The following is a 12,196-nucleotide window of genomic DNA, read 5'->3' on the forward strand; positions in this document are numbered from 1 at the left end:
AGTTGGGCGGTGGGGGGGGGGGGGGGGGGGGGGGGGGGGGGGGGGGGGGTGGTGGGTTGAAATGGTTCATGACTGGGAGATGCAGTTATTTAGATTAGATTCCCTACAGTGTGGAAACAGGCCCTTCGGCCCAACAAATCCACACCGCCCCTTGAAGCATTCCACCCAGACCCATCCCCCATAACCCACACACACCTGAACACTACGGGCAATTTAGCACGGCCAATCCACCTTGCCTGCACATCTTTGGACTGTGGGAGGAAACCGGAGCACCCGGAGGAAACCCACGCAGACACGGGGAGAATGTGCAAACTCCACACAGGCAGTTACCCGAGCCTGGAATTGAACCCGGGTCCCTGGCGCTGTGAGGCAGCAGTGTTAACCACTGAGCTACCGTGCCGCCCCAAGTGTTTGGTGCGAACCAAGTGTGGGTGCTCCGCAAAGCTTTCATCTCCTTTATCCATCTTCTATCCGCTTCCTTCTTTCTCCCTATTATTTCAGAATCCCCTTCCCCTCCCCCATTTCTGAAGAAGGATCTAGACCCAAGACGCTCCTCTGATGCTGCTTGGCCTGCTGTGTTCATCCAACTCTATACCTTGTTGTTTCAGATTCTCCAGCATCAGCAGTTTCTACTATATCTCCACACAGACATTTTCCCGAGAGTGGAATTGAATCTGGGCCCCTGGAGCTGTGACCTACCATGCTGCCCCATCAGTAAGGGGATTGAGAGTTATGGGGAAACAGGCAGGAAAGTGGATTTGAGAGTTATCAGTTCAGCCACAATCTCTTTGAATGGCAGAAAAAAATTGAAGGGCCAAATGGCCTACCTCTGTTCTATATGTCACCACATTATAGGAAGGATGCTGAAGCAGTGGAAAGGGTGCAGAGGAGATTTACAAGGATCTTGCCTGGTATGGAGGGAAGGTCTTATGAGGAAAGGGTGAGGGACTTGAGGCTGTTTTCATTAGAGAGAAGAAGGTTAAGAGGCGATTTAATAGAGACATACAAGATGATCAGAGGCTTAGATAGCGTGGACAGTGAAAGCCTTTTACCTCGGATGGTGATGGCTAGCACGAGGGGACATCGCTTTAAACTGTGGGGTGATAGATATAGGACAGATGTCAGAGGTAGGTTCTTTACTCAGAATAGTAACGGTGTGGAATGCCCTGCCAGCAACAGTAGTAGACTCACCAACTTTAAGGGCATTTAAATTGTCATTGGATAAACATATAGATGATAATGGAACAGTGTAGGTTAGATGGGCTTCAGATTCGTTTCACAGGTCGGCCCAAATTTGAGGGCCGAAGGGCCTGTACTGTGCTGTAATGTTCTATGTTCTATGTTTTATGTTCTAAATATCTGGAAAACAAATCAAGAAACTATCTATAAACAGCCACTGACTACTCAAAGGGTCTGTTCCTGTCCTGTACTGATCTATGTTCTATGTTCAACAATCTCCATCCTCATTGCCTACATGAACAAACAAGTTGCTAGCTCCATGCAATTTATCACAAATCTGATTAAAAAAGAATCTTAACTGCACAGCAACAAGTTCACTCAAGTGGATAAGAAATGACTGATGCTTCTAACAAAAATGAATTGGTTTGAACTTGTTCATTCAGTCAAAACAAGTGTCAGATGCTTCTATGTGGATCTGTATCTGACACACACCTGTGACTTTTTCCAGTGCTACTCAGGTGAGAATTGAAGGGATTCAAACTCCATTCCAATGTAAAACCACACCCGTCCACTGAACTGTGCTTTCAGACCAATCAATACTTGTTGATTTATTTACATTCCCCACTCAGAAAACCGTCATCCCTAACTCAGTAGCAGCACTTTTGCCTCAAGACAGAATTTTGTCAAGTTGTGCTACAGAGTTTGGAGCACAAAATCTAAGTTAGTACTTCCAGTATGGATCAATCAAGAATGAGAGGTTTAGGATAAGGGGCAGCAGATTTAAAACAGAGATGAGGAGAAATTACTTCTCTCAAAGGGTCATGGATCTGTGGACTCAGTGGATGCTGGGACATTTAAGATGGAAACAGGCAGACCTTTTTTTAATTGTCATGAGTTGACAGTTTACAGGGAGTGGGCAGTAAAATGCAGTTGAGGCCAAGATGAGATCAGCCATGATCATATTAAATGATGAAGCAGGGTCAAGGGGCTGAATGGCCTACTCCTGCTCCCAGTTCTGATGATTTTACATGCAATAGTGAGGGAGACATGGCATATTTCTGGCTGAGGTGCTAAACTAAGGCACTGCCCTCCCTCCCGCAGGTTGGAATAGAAGATTTGATGGGGCTATTTTGAAGATGAGCTGGTGAGTTCTGTCCAGTATCCTGTCTGCCATTGATCGACTTCACAACTTTGGTGTTTGTAAGGCATTGCTGTACACAATTCAGCAACCGTGTGCCTTACTTTGCAACAATGACTATGCGACAAAAAACTCTTCTTTGGTGCAGGCTCATAAGTGGGGCTATATAAATGCAGGCTTTCCTTTCTTGAAGAACAACCAGGCAACAAAATCAATACGATGACCAGTATGTTTATCAATGTGTGTGCATTTTTTTTTATCTTCCAGGTGGTGAATCTGCCAACAGGGGGATAGGGAATGGCCATGCTTGACATGTGAACACATAACATAGAAATGTTGAAAATAGGAGCCGGCCACTCAGTCCTTTGAGCCTGTTCCACCATTCAATGTGATCATGACTGATCATCTAACCCAGTACCCTTTTCCCAATTTCTCCCTATGTCGTTTGACCCCTTTAGTCCTATTGGAACTCCTTCTTGAAAACATTCAACATTTGCCTTCAAACATTCTCTGGGTAAAGACATTCCTCCTCAGCTCTATCCTAAAAGGTATAACTTTAGATTGTGAAGTATCTAGGGTCTGTGGTCATCTGGAACTTCTTTCTTGCATCTACCCTGTCTATGAAGTGAGCAATGGTGTGTTGCTAAAGAGGTGATGGCCGAGTGACATTATCGCTGGACCATTAATCAAGAGGTCTAAGCAATGTTCTGGGGACCTGGGTCCCAATCCCACCACTGCAGATTGTGGAATTTGAATTTAATGAAAATCTGGGGTTAAGAGTCTAATGATGACCATGAATCCACTGTTGGAAAAATCCATCTGCTTCACTAATGTCCTTTAGGGAAGAAAACTGCTAACCTTCTCTGGTCTGCCCTACATATGACTCCAGACCCACAGAAATGTGGTTGACTCTTAGCTGCTCCCTCTGGGCAATTAATGCTGGCCTAGCTAGCGCTGCCCTCATCCCGGGAATGAATAAAAAAAATCTCAATGGGCCTCACAGCCAGACCAACCCTGCATTTGGCTGCACATTCTGTAAAAGGAACATCCATGTACTCACCCTATTTTAGACTCTTACGATTGAACATGTGAACATATGCACATACCCGTTTTTCCTTAGGATGGGGGATTTAAGACTGGGGGAACATTCTTAAGGAGAGAGGAGAGAGGCTTAAAAAAAGACATGAGGGGAAAATGTTTTACACAGAGGGTGGCTCATGCATGAAATGAACTTCCTGAGGAAGTGGTGGATGCAGGCACAATTACAATGTCTAAAAGACATTTGGGTAAGTACATGAATAGGAAGGTTTCAGAGGGATATGGGCAAGGAGCAGGCAGGTGGGACTCGTTTAGTTCGGGATTATGCTCAACACGGGCTGTTTGGACTAAAGAGTCTGTTTCCATGCTGTATGGCTCTATCAGGAGCAGGCATGGACCAACTGGCCCTTCAAGCTTATTCCACCATTTAATAAGAATGTCTGATTTGATCATGGGGATTGGAAGGTGACAGCTGCCTAACTCCAATAGATCACTACGGACAGCAATGTTGTGGATAGTGGAGACTTGTGGCCTCTACTGGAGTTTCACTTTTGCCTTTGTGAACACAACAAAACCATGCTAAAGCCCCCTTGCTTTTAGCTGGAAGGGTTAAGAGATATCGATCTGTGGCTCAGCATGTAGCACCCTCACTCATAAGGTTGTGGGTTCAAGACTTCCTCTAGGGCTTGTGCACAAAAAAAAACAGACACACTCTGCTGTAGTGCTGAGAGAGAGATGGTGAACATCAGACACTAACTCTGGGATGTGTGATGTCAAACCAAGGCCCCATTTGCTCACTTGTGTGGATGTAAACAATCCTCAGACAACTCCAAAGAAAACCAGGGGAGCTATCACTAGTGTCCTGTCTGATATTTATCCCACAATCAACATTACACATCAAGGGTTATCCAGTCATGTCGACCTTGCTGTTTGTTGGCCAACATCAGCGTTTTTGACCAGGCTAACATACCCTGCATTGAGGCACTGACCACCCTTGATCGGCTGTGATGGGTTGGGCACATCATCAGCATAAACAACAAGAGACTACCCAAGCAGGTACATTACTCTCAGCTTTGGCAAAGTTTTGGCAAAGATCTGTAGCTTGGGTTGTGGGTGAGGTTGTTGACTTGCTCGCTGAGCTGACTTGTTTTTGTTCTATGTCACCATGCTAGGTGACATTATCAGTGGAACCTCGGATGAAGCGGAGTATGAATTAGTATAAATTCCAAGCGGAGTAGAATAACATTGCTTCACTGGAGGGTCCACTAATGATGTCACCTAGCATGGTGACAAAACGTCTGAACAAAATCAAGCCAGCTCGGCGAGCCAAGTCAACAACTTCAATGTGGTTTCCTCTTAACTGCCCTCTGGGCATTTAGGGATGGGCAACAAATGCTGCCTAGCCAGCAACGCTCTCATCCCACGAATAAGGAAATAATCTGTCCAAACATTGCCTGTCTGTTCATGTGCCTGTCTAAATGCCTCTTAATTGTCCCTATCGTTTCTGCTTCTACCATCTCCATATCCTTCCTAAAATGTAGTGACTGCACATAATTTTACGTGAAATCTCAATTTTTGCACAATTACAGGTTACCTCGAAATGCTGATGGTTTGAGTCTTCTGGGGACAGACCTGATCCACCTCAAAGTTAACACTGAGTTTCTGCACAGATTCCAATAAGTAAGGTGTAAAAAAAATAAATACAGGAAACACCGAAAAATTACAACATCTTAAAGAGAAGAGGGAACATAGGCAGAGATCACTGACAAAATCTATAGAATTCCAAGAAGGTGGTGGAACATTTCCAGAGAGTTTGTTAATTTTCATCAATGTTTATCATGCCTACTAGTCATACTGAAAGATCATTCAAGAGCCTGAATTTCAAATTGCTTCTTGCAGCATCAACATACACGTGATAACTTCTTCCAACCCATCCTGTCAGGCAGAAGATACAGAAGCTTGAACATTCGCTGCAACGAGTTTCTTCCCTGTTGTTATTAGACTGCAGGACAGATCTCTCGAATTTCAAATCTAATGCTGATTTTGCTTTGTGCACATAACCTGTATACTTTGCTCTGTCTAAGGATCCTATTATCCATATGTTCTTGTTTGATGCAATCTGCCTGTACTGCTAGGAAAACAAAGCTTTTCTCTGTACTTAGGTACACGTGGCTGCAATAAATCAAATTAAATCAAATAAAGGAAAAGTTGACATAGTCCCAGAGAACCACTCTCTCGTTATAGAGAGACAACTGGTAGTGGTTTAACCTGAGGGTCACCACAGGTGGGGGGAAAAATGGTTGAAAAGGACAGTCCTTTTTGGTAAAATCAGCTGGTGTGGGACTTTAACCCATCAGTCTGCATCACAAAATAGCTATCCAGACAATTGAGCTAACTGATCCCCCAGCATTAAGGTCCTGCAGATAGGAATACAAATTTTATTCCAATGAACAATAAATACATTTGAAATTTTTCTACCGGTTGATGAGAAGATTGCAGGTTGATCAGCGCAGAAAGGACAAGTCTATTGGACTGAACTGCATCTTAATCTTCCCAAACTATTACTACTTGTGAATTCTCCCTTTAAAAATGTGCAAAAAATTAATTCTTGCATTTATTAGGCATCTGCCCCAGCAGAGTAAACAACATCACGTCTGATCACTTTTTCCCATTAACTGACTTCTCCCTCTGCAGAAATGTGCACCAAATTTTTTTCTAGGATTTGATGCCAACTTGTATGACATACTGTTGAATAAATGCAGAACATAACAATGCTAAAATAAAAACAGCATTTGTTGCATAATCTCTTACCGCAAACCCAATGTATCACATTTCATAATCTTCTGAGGATTCTTATGAATTAATTTGAAGCACACTGTATAACAGGTGGTGTTTTCACATAAACTCAGTGAAACACTGGCCACTCCAATCATTCTCATTTAAATAAAATTTGTGTATTTTCAAAACTGGTAAAGCCTGTCCTTACAAACACAAGAATTCCTTTCAGAACAATTCTTGTGCAATGGAAATTGGCCTGAGAAGGCTCCTGAAGCTGGGAGATGTCAAGAGTGTTGTTGAATAGTGCAATCCAAGGTGCAAGAGTGCGTGCTGAGGTATGCATTGGGGCAGAAGCCACAAAAATGCAATGGGGAAAGTCTCTAGTCTAATGTCTTTCAGGCACAGAGCACCCAAAGAGTGGAAATAGTGTGGAACCCCTTTGGCTTAGAGCCTGACAGAGCCATAGACTCAGAGCTGTACAGCATGCGACCAGACCCGTCATTCCAACTCATCCGTGCCGACCAGATATCCGAAATTAATCTAGTTCCATTTGCCAGCATTTGGCCCATATGCCCCTAAATGCTTTCTATTCACATATGCTTCCAGATGCCTTTTAAATGTTGTAATTGTACCAGCCTCCAACACTTCCTCTGGCAGCTCATTCCATACACACACCATTTTCTGTGTGAAAATGTTGCCCCTCAAGTCCTTTTTAAATCTTTCCTCTCTCACCTTAAACCTATGCCCTCTAGTTTTGGAATGCCGCACCCTGGAACAAAGACTTTGGCTATTCACCCAATCCATACCCCTCAGGATTTTTTACACCTCTAAGGTCACCCCTCAACCTCCGACTCTCTAGGGAAAATTGCCCCACCCTATTCGGTCTCTCCTATAGCTCAAACCCTCGTGCCCTGTAAATCTTTTCTGCAAACAAGTTTAATAACGTCTTTCCAATAGCAGTGAGACCAGAATTGTGCACAGTATTCCAAAAATGGCCTGGCCAATGTCTGTACAGCCGTAACATGACATCCCAACTCTACACTCAATGCACTGATCAATAAATGACAGACTATGCAGACAGTAAATATCACATTGATTGCAAATGATTCAATGTGCAGCAGGTGCCTGGAGAAACATTGTTTTATTACACACCCTCCGATGTCCAATTTGAAAAGTTGCATCATTAGAGTCATAAAGCTATACAGCATGGAAACAGACTCTTCAGTCCAACTCGTCCATGCTGACCAGATATCCTAAATTAATCTAGTCCCATCTGCCATTGTTTGGCCAATTTCCTCTAAACCCTTCCTATTCACAAACCATCCAGATGCCTTTTAAATAATTGTAATTGTACCAGCCTCCACCACTTCCTCTGGCAGCTCATTCCATATACACACAGCACACTCTGCATGAAAATGTTGCCCCTTAGGTCCCTTTTAAATCTTTCCCCCACTTACCTTAAATGTATGCCCTCTAGTTTGGGACTCCCCCACCATGGGGAAAAGACCTCAGCAACCTCAGCCTGTGTAGGAATTGAACCCATGTTGTGCCATTATTAAGTATCTAACCATCTAACCAATTGAGCTAACTTATGCGTCAAAGGTAGAAATGTGGAGTTAAGGTCCAGTATTAATGGAAATGGAGAATAGACCTGAGGAGCTGATTGCACTTCTCTTTTTCCTACATTCCAATTCTTGTCTAACTACACAACAGCAACAAATGGTAGCCAAGTCATTTCTTCCCTCCTTAGTCTGGAAGCTATTTGCACTGTACCCAACACCATCCCAGATGAAATTAGTCAAATCACGCACAGAGCAGGGATCAAGCACAGGATCTTCCTGGTATGTATGGCTCATTATCTAAGCCTATGCAGCGGATGGTGGCCCATTTATAAGTATAGCCATTTGGAGTCCACAGCTGAAGTAATGCTCAATGCAAAGTTTCACAGAAATGTACTTTTTATCAAAAGTAATATCACTATACCATTTGAGGTGATTGCTAATGTTAAGGGATATTTTTGTTGTATTCACGGGGCACAATTTTGAATGCTCCCAACTGATGAATAATGGCGTTAAAATAAGTCGAGTCATTTACATTCTTCGATCTTACTGCCAACCCAAGTCTAACTCGCTCTCAAACACTTTCATGGAGTAAAGCAAAGTCCTCACATTTCACACGCAGAACAGTATGGAGTAAGGTGTGCTTGCAAGTGAGATATTAATGCAACTGATCATGCAGGCATGACATTAGCAGAACAGACTGAGGAGACTGAAAGAGACGTGACACTCTACACCTTCCTGGAGATATGTAGTTCCAATCAGGATGATAGTTATGTATGTAGTGTGAATAAAGCATTGATCAGAAGTGGGGATGTTGGGTGATGATTGCACAACGTTCAGTACCATTCGTGGCACATCAGACACAGAAGCAATCCATGTCCAAATGCAGCAAAGATCTGGGCAACATCCAGGTTTGAAATTATAGGGGACAAATAACATTTCTGTTACTCAAGCGGCTGGGCAATGACCACCTTAAACAAGAGAGAATCTAACCATCACTTCTTGACATTCAATGAGATTATCATTGCTGAGTCTCCTCAGTCTGTTCTGCTAACGTCATGCCTGCATGATCAGTTGCTATCAACATCTTGGTGTGTACCATTGACCAGAAACTGAACCAGACTAAACATAAACCTGTGGTTTCAAGAACAGGTCAAGCATACGAATTCTGTGGTGAGTAACTCACCTCCTCAACAAAAACCATCAAGGTACAAGTCAGGAGTGTTGTGGAATACTCCTTGCTTGTCTGGATGGTTGCAGTTCAACAACATTCAAGAATTTGATAACATTCAAGACAATGCAACTACTGTGATTAGCAACACATCCACTCCCTCCACCAGCAACTCTCAGTAGCAGCAGCATGTACCATTGACAAGATACATGGCAGAAATTCACCAAAGTTCCTTAGTCAGATTACCCATATCCCTCTTGCATCTACAAGTCGTGAAAAAAAACAAAAGAACAGAAATAGAATTTGAGAACATATTTCTTAAAAATAAAAACCACGATGCCATCTTGGAACTTTAAGGGGAAAAAACCCAATAGAATACTTTCTGCTTATATCCCGAATACAGATGACATTTAATGAGTAAAGTGAAATTGCTTTAGAAAATTCTAACCCGATTCATTATAACAGATATAATAGAGTGTGAAACTGAAAATACAAGTGTGAGACTATCCTTAAACCATCTGGAAGGATTTCAAATTGCAAAAAGGTTTGATGCACATGTTTGCTTGTAGCAACGTGCAGTCAATAATCCCTTAACTTTAACTTTTGATACACTCATGGAAAATCGTACCTTGCAGCAGACTTCACAAAACAATAAACCTGACAACTAAAAGATGAAAAGGTCACCATGGTTAATCTCCAGTAATAAGATAACCATAACCTTGTTTAATGAACTTCCTCTACTTTCTTGTGGGAAGCCATGAACAATGTAATGCAGAAGTTACAAGATGACAGGTTTTAATCCTGGGATATGCAGTGCTTATTTGGTGCCTCAGTGAGAGATTCAAGTGGCTTCAATTTCCTGATCATGGGAATGCACTGAACAATTTGCTTCCTCCTAACACTGTCCTGACAAAATGCCTAGGGACAGACATTGGATAATGATCTTGCTCAACTAGTAAAGTAATCACACTCAACTACCCTCTCAATGCTGTCTAGTATGACCAATGTATTGGAGAACAGTTGGCCCTATGTAAGCACTGATACTACAGAGACAGAATTTGGGGATGAAAAATCTAAATGACATGTCCAATATGGCGTTCTGTTTTGGGGCATATGATGGCGAGTGCTATGCTACATTAGCGCCCCTGACTGACGGTGCCTCAAACTTCAGACAGCTGTTATCATCCCTCCCTATCTCCACAACTCTCCAAATTCTCTGAATTTCTGGAATTCTAGCCTCTTTTGCATCACTTTGAATCATGTTGTCATTGGTGTCTTCAATGGCTGAGCCTCAAGGTCTGGCTTGAGCGGTTTTGGGCCCTGTATCTAGGGAAGAATGTGTTGCCATTGGAGGCGGTCCAGAGGAGGTTTACGAGAATGATCCCAGGGAGTTTAGAAGGATGAGGGGGAAATCTGATAGAAACATGACGACTACTGAGAGCCTTGGATAAAGTGGACGTAGTGAAGATGCTTCCACTAGTTGGAGACCAGGATACAAGGACACAGCCTCAAAGTGAAGGGACAACCCTTTAGAACTGAGTTGAGGAGGAATTTCTTCAGCCAGAGGGAGGTGAATCCAGAGAACTTATTGCCACAGAGGGCTGTGGAGGCCACATTATTGAGTGTACCTAACACAGAGATAGATAGGGTCTTGATTAGTAAGGGGATCTGGATATAGGGGAAAAAGGCAGGAGAATGGGATTGAGAAACATATCAGCCATGACGGAGCAGACTTGATAGGCCCAATGGCTTAATTCTGCTCCTCTACCTTATGATCTGGAATTGCCTCTTTAAGCCACTCAGCCACTGTTTCTTTTCTGACCTACAAGATGCACTTTCAAACTTACAGCGAGTATCTGTACAGTCTTGATTTGTTAAAGTTGTTTCACTTTAAAGTTGTTATTAACATAGGGACAATAAATGTTTAAAGTTGCAATTTTCATTTTAAGGTAGTTTCATAGAGACTTCCTGTGTGGTCTAGCAACCGGAAAGAACTTTCTCCTTGCTTCCACTTCCACACTCAGTTCGCCCTACTCCTCCCTTGAGTACCTCTTCACCTGCTCGCTTCCATTAAAATCTTAAACTTTAAAGATCTTACCTTTGGTGTTGGCTTTCTCCGCTGCCTGACATTCTAAATTTGGAATGAGGCCCTGAGCTCCATCTAGTGATGAGAAAAGACCTGAAGTGTATGCTGTTTCTTTTACAACTTTCTTATATTTGGAATTTATTTAATTTTGCAAGTCATTTAGCTGTATACACATACTATATTTCCATCTATACACCTTTTTTTTCTAGGCAATAATGTCTGCAGTAGCCTACTCTGGCTTTTACTGCAATTCCTGTTGCATCACTTAGAGGGATTTCACCTAAAGTCACAATTTTCAGGAGTGGAGCTGCAACTTTTAGTGAGGACTTTCTGTCTCTCTTTGACCAAGCTTGTAATCATCTGCCTGACGTTAGGAAGTGGGAAACTGGCGTGATGTTTTCTCCATTCCTTGTGGGGCCCTATGACAGATTTTGTTCAATAATCCTTCTCTGGAGTGGCTTCCAATGTTTTGAAACCTTAAAGGTGCAGTAGCTGGAGGGCGATACAGTAGTCAGCACTGCTGCCTCACTGCACCAGGGACCTGGATTCAATTCCAGCTTTGGGTGGCTGTCTGTATGGAGTTTGCTTCCCATGCCCACTTGGGTTTCCTCCAGGTACTCTGGTTTCCTCCCACTGTTCAAAGATGTGCAGGCTCGTTGGATTGGCCATGCTAAATTGCTCTGTAGTGTCAAGGGATGCACAGGGTAGGTGTGTTAGCCATGGAAAATATGGGGTTACAAGGATAGGGTAGGGGGATGTGTCTGCGTGGAATGCTCTTCAGAGGGTCAGTGTGGACTCATTGAGCCAAATGATCTGCTCACACATTGTAGGGATTCTATGAAAAGCAAGGTTTTGGTGTTGTGGTTGAAGTGCTCTGGTGACAGAATGGAATTCAGTATGTAGGTGGGGAGTTTAGAATGTGATGACATGAATACATCAACTAAAACTACAGAAATATTCAAAATTAAGCTTCCAGTTTATTGTGAAATCAAGACGAGGAAACACACTTACATGTTGTCAGGGTTGAATTGAAGTTATCAGGATGGAAATCTTACCTGTGAGATATGTGGTTAAGAACATGTACACATTATTTCTTGCTGCTCCAGTTTCTACACACAAATTAGACAGCTTGGTCTCTGCATGTCATATGACATAAAAGTAATCTTGTACTTTGCATGTTATTGCGAAACGTCACTTGTCTTGCGGACAGAGTATTACACAGAAATTTAATCAGGCATTGTCAGCAT

Source organism: Stegostoma tigrinum, chromosome 38, assembly GCF_030684315.1.
Source record: "Stegostoma tigrinum isolate sSteTig4 chromosome 38, sSteTig4.hap1, whole genome shotgun sequence".
Classification (NCBI taxonomy): Eukaryota; Metazoa; Chordata; class Chondrichthyes; order Orectolobiformes; family Stegostomatidae; genus Stegostoma; species Stegostoma tigrinum.